Raw genomic sequence first — 6,103 nt, 5'->3', positions numbered from 1 at the left:
TTGGTATTAGCCTTCTAAGGTGTAATGAGTAGATTCTCAATGTTCTGTTTGTTGATTAGACAACTCTATTTGTTCAAATGGATAAAGAAAACTTTAATAATTTTATGCATAGATTGGATACATTTTGTATGGCCTTTGATGCTAATATCTCAAGTTCTAAATCATCTATTCTTATTTGGGATTTGGCTCCTCCTAGATGGCTTAAGCATTAGGAGTGGTAATGGTTGGGTCCTACCCAAGTTGCTTGTTATCTTGGAATTCCCTTTGCTCTCACACCTAACATGAAATATATGTGGGAGTGGTTGTATCTACAAGAAAAACTAAAACATAAAAAGTGATAGACCCATCTTCTGGCATTAGCTGCAAGACTACAAATTGTTCATAATGTTTTGGCTTCACATGCGATTTTTTTTTTTTACCTGGTAGTTTGATAGTTACCATTTTTATAAGTTGCAAAAAATACTCAAGAGACTTTTTATGGTCTACTGATAAGGGTAAGGGAAATATAAATGTTGTAGATTGGAAATGGTATTGCTTGCCTTAAAGTCTCATTGGTCTTGGCCTAATAGACCTGAAAGATAAGGGCATTGCCTTAGGTTTCAAATGGATCATTAAAGCATGCAAGGGAGAGTAGCCTTGGAAAGTCCTCTTAAGAAATAATCTAACCTTATCCAAGCCCAAGAAAGGCAAAGCTTGGGGGAACCTACATTTGTATGACATTATTTTTAGGAAATCGCTAGTGTTTAGTACATCATTTGAAAAGCATGGACTAGAGTCATACATTTGATTCTAAGTAGACACTTATTATCCTTCTTTGTAGCAATGGTTTGAATACAAATAAATTTATTGGAATCTATATTGGAATAATAAGCCCTTAGTTCTCACCCAAGGGTGCTCTGCCAAGGGGCGGGTTGCTAACAATATTAAGGATTTTCATGATATAGTAAACAATAATGGGCTGATTAGCTAGGAACATCTTAGCAATCACTTTGGTTTGCCTATTTATTAGTTCAAAAATTATTTTGTTTTCAATAAAGCATTTGGTATTATGTGTTCTTCCTTTATTTTAGGTTTTTAATGTTGATTCATTGAAAATGATTGCTTGGAATGGTGGTACCAAGTTTCAACAAATTTCCATTAAAAAGGTGGGCTATATGTTAACTAATATGAGGAATATTATTCCATGGATTAATAAGTGTCAAAAATTGGATTGGAGTGACAATGTTTGGTCTACAAGGCTTAGTCACATTTGGTAAAGATTTAGTGAAGCTAAAAAAGGATTCTTTCGATGGTTATTGTTGCTCAAAAAACTTGTTGTTCATCACGTTTTAGAATTTGTTGGTGTCTTTATTGAGAATTGTGCTTTTTGTGATGCCCATGAGTCTTTTAAGCATATTTTTTTTTAATATAAATATGTTTTTTCATTGTGGTTTATGCTTTTTGGTTAGTGTTAGGGTTGGGACTGTAAAAATAGCTTTAGATGGTTTGAAATTTTGGTTGGATATGTTAATGCTTTTTTTGCTACTTGCTTAACGAATTTTAGCCTGTTTTGACTAATGAAATTTTATGGTTTATTTGGAAGAAGAGAAATGAGGAGATTTTTCAAGGTGAACTCACTTTCTTTACCACTGTGTTGTAGGTTTTAGCTATCTTGGAAATACCAAAAGATAGGCTCATTATATTGTTGGAGAATAGATAAAATCAGGCAATTTCTTCCCCAATGGAAGAAATAATTTGAAAAATGAGGAGCTAATGTTGTTGCACGAGTACATGGAAAATAACCAAGTCAATAAACCCCCTATTGAGGAACCTACTAGATTCAAAAGAGGATATGTCAAAGACGCTCTAGAAGATATAGTTGAGCCTTCGATTGGAACTTGTGAATGTGATTATCAAATCTACAACTTCAAGGTAGGGGGCTGTGGGAATAGTAGTTTTTATCAAACATGGATGTACCTTCTCTTTTTGAAACTATGGTGTATGTATTAGTCTTAATGGGATAGTTTTTGGTTTTAGTAGCTTTACAAGTTATGGGGATTTTATATCTCCGCCTTATGGAGCATACAACTTCTCACATGTTATTATAATTACATGTATAACCATATAAAAATACAATATATTATAAATTTTACATATTTTAAATAATGTATAAATAATTTTTACTTTTCTAGATATATTTAATAACAATATTTGTTATTATTATTATTAGTATTAGTAGTTTGTAATAATATCATTGATATTATTATACTTAGTATTACATTATATCCTTAAACTTACACTACACTATTTCGATCACCATTGATAACATTAATTGTATATAATATAATATTAATATAACATTGTAGATACCTAAATTTGATTAACTTGATTAATTGAATTTAGCTATCTTAAGCACCTTTAATTAAGTAATTACACATTATTTAATTATTTAGTGTTCCTTTCCTCTAGCTAATTAATTTGATTAATTATGCTATAATCTGCTTTTGATTAATTATTTGATAATCATGAATCAATTAATTAATTGAATTTTGACCCTTCTACTATTAAATATATCAAATTTTGCAATTTGATTATTTGATTCATGTTGACTTTTTCCTCTCAAATTCTCTCATAGAATTAATTAATTAAATTAATCAATTATATTTTCCTCACATGTCTCCTAACTCTAACCCACATTTAACCCTTCATATAACCTAACCCACCTAATTAACCAAAGGTTTTAGTCAACCTTATACCTTGCCCTCGCCATATGTGCGCACATTCCCAAAAAATCTCAAATTCCCCAAATACCCAAATTTCCTAAAATTTGGGGAATGTCTTTAAATGGAGAAATTTCCTAAAATCTGGGAAAATATCCCAAATTTCCTCAAACATGGGAATATTATTGTTTTGTAATCTCTTTTGGGATAGAGCTTTCCAATTTGGGTGTCTCATTTTCAAATGGGCACGTGTCCTCAGAGACACATGTCATCCCTTCCAATGACACATGTCCTTCTTAAGGACACATGTCATTATCATCCTTGAAACTTGCCCTTCTCAGGGACACATGTCTCATTCTCATGCCTCTCCATCTACCATTTAAGCTTATTTAAACCCCTCATTTTGCTTCACAATCCATCCACTTTCATTCTCACACCCTCATAATGCAAAAATACTCACTCATTTTACATCCGTTTGGCAACCATCTTTGCATCTCATTGTAGCTTAATCCATTTTGCATTCACTATCATGGAGTATAATCAAGTATGTACCATATAGCAAGTACACATCAAATTAGGGGACAATCAAATCGAAGGAGGAAAATAGAGTTTGAAATTTAATTAGTTTTATGTTGTTTATCTAGTTTTTTTTTCTTTTGAACGTCCCAGTCTTGAGTGTGGTTGAAATATGTATCTGTTAATTGCTTAGTTTATCTTTTCAATAGTTGACATTCATAGTTTTTTGCATACAAACATAAAAATATTTTAATCAATATAATTAAATTAATTATATATATTTAACTTATGATTATAGACAAAAATACATAAAAGTAAAATAATATTAATCTAGTTAAATGTTACATATTCCATTTCTTATATATCTATATATAATCGTATTATATATTTTACACTCTTCCATTTAACCTTTATATCAGACTAGAAGGATCTCTATTTTTTTAATCATTCAACAAACACAATTGATAACATTCATTGTATATAATATATTAGTAATATAGTATAAAAAATTACAATCAATATAATTGAATTAATAACATATCTTTTATATTAACTTACGATTTATATTACATGTTCCATTTCAATTGTTACTAGCTTGTATATCTCATATATAATCTATATAATACATGAAGACCTATTGTATATTTTACAAACTTCCATTTAACTTTTATATTAGACTAAAATGAAATATCTCTATTGTTTTTAATTGATCATCGAAAATAGATTTTTACAATTAATTAAAATTAAAAACTAAAAATGTTTAAGTCCAAGCATCGCCAATTCAAAATCTAATGTAAGGGTATTCTTGACAGCTAGGAATAACTAACACACTCTAAGCTTTGACTGCTTAGGGTGGCAGGTGTGAGTCTAGTTCTTTCATCGTCCATTTCTTTCAAGGAGTTATCATCGTTAACTCTTGAAATTCAAATTGATCCCGCACAAAAGTAGGTGGATGCCTGCAAGCTTTTTAACGCTGTCGATATCAATTTGAGTTGGGCATTTATCATGTAGAAGGGCAATTCAATTGCTTTTGTTTACACAAATGTTTGTTGCAACATGTATAATGAAAGCTTCAAAATAGGGTGGAATTCTGAAATTATTTGTTAAACATGTAAAATATGGAAGCATAGATAAGGAATGCAAATTGTTTGATATAATGCCTAAAAAATGCGGTCATGTGCAATGCTCTGATTGCAGGATACAGACAAAATACATTTGTTGAAAAGGGTTTAGAAACTTTCAAATCAAATGTATTTGATAGGAGTAAACAAAGAATGCTCTTTGCCAACATCCTCTCTACTTGTGCCAAAATTGTATCTTTGGAACAGGGTGTGGACATCCATAAAAAATAATGAATTTTGATTAAATTTAAGTTAATGTTCAAATTATATAGAAATTTGATTTGAGATTCCAATAAATTTTAAGTTAATGTTTAGATTTAAAAACTATCCATTTAGGATCTAGAACTAACGAGTCTAGATTAGATTTTAAGTTAATGTATATGATATAGAGAAATTTTAAATTTGGTTAGAGTTGTGTCATCCTTTGGAGGGATCAACAATTGTTTTGATTATTTTAATTATTATGATTTTCCAATGTTAGTTGTATATTGGAGAAGGAAATCATTATCGCTAATGTCTTATGATTCTAATGTACCGTGATTGTGTTCATACGTGTGTACTCTATAATGTCACATAATCAAATAATTGACATAGATCCTTCATATAATTTCTCAATTTAGGATTAAGATACTATATCAGTTATTAATGTATAAATTAAAAGTTTAGGGAATCCATCAAAGTCTTATTATTAAAGGATAAATCTTATGTCATATTTAGGTTTGAAGATCTTCTTCACTAACTCAATTTTTAGAATAAAATAGACCCTTTCAATATTTATCCTCTTGAATTTTTTTTTGTTGAGCCCCTCCTACTACTCAGGTATCAATTAATATTCTTTTATTTTCTTGTTTGGGTTTGTGTTGGAATATGTTATGCCTCTGTGATGATATTTTATCTTTTATAAGTTCTTTTTGGGTGTTTTCTATGATTGGATAGTGTAGATTTGGTAAAAATAATGGATAATGGAGGCCATTGATCTTATTTTGATCCAATGTCTTGCATACTTGTAGTCATTATCAAATTATATTAGTAATCCTAGAATGAAGTGGTCCTCTAATATTAACTTGATCCTATATAGTTCCCACAAATCCCAAGCAACCCAATGAAATGTCATAGGGCTCTAATGCACCATTTAATAACTCACTTTTGTTTTCTCAAATATGTAGATGTTAGCAATGATTACATCAAATTATCACATTGCATACTTTTGTAGCCCACAATAATTTCTTGCAAGTTTTCCTCCAAGTGATGAACGAATCATATGCTAAAAAAGTGATATAATGTTGTGTACTCATATGAGGCTCCATAGAGAATGTCAAATTAGAATTGTTCTATTAGTTTAGATATTAGCTATATTGGGTCCTCTACCTAATGGATGATGTTATTTAAAAGAAACATTACATCCTCTTATACTCTATAGGTGTTGTCAAATCTTCCAAGCTCTTGTAGATCCACCATTGACTAGTTCATAGTCATGGCCTTTTATGTTGGGGAAGCTTCCATATAGGATTGTCGGAAAATTGCGATTGGCTATTATTACAAAGCAAAATTGATTATTGGTACTAGATTATAAAACACAAGGAGATGGTATGTGCATAATGCTTTTCAATATTTTGAATGAAAAAGATTATAACTTCATAGATAAAATACACAATTATTCAAACTTGACTATATATTTAGATTCAACTCCTAGTGTAAGGCCAACAAAAGACGTTGACTATTTACACAAACTTACTATTTATTATAATTTATAATGAGATTTTAGTG

The sequence above is a fragment of the Cryptomeria japonica genome, chromosome 7 (assembly GCF_030272615.1).
Source record: "Cryptomeria japonica chromosome 7, Sugi_1.0, whole genome shotgun sequence".
Taxonomy (NCBI): Eukaryota; Viridiplantae; Streptophyta; class Pinopsida; order Cupressales; family Cupressaceae; genus Cryptomeria; species Cryptomeria japonica.
The sequence above is the reverse complement of the archived record's forward strand: the minus strand, read 5'-3'. Positions refer to the sequence as shown.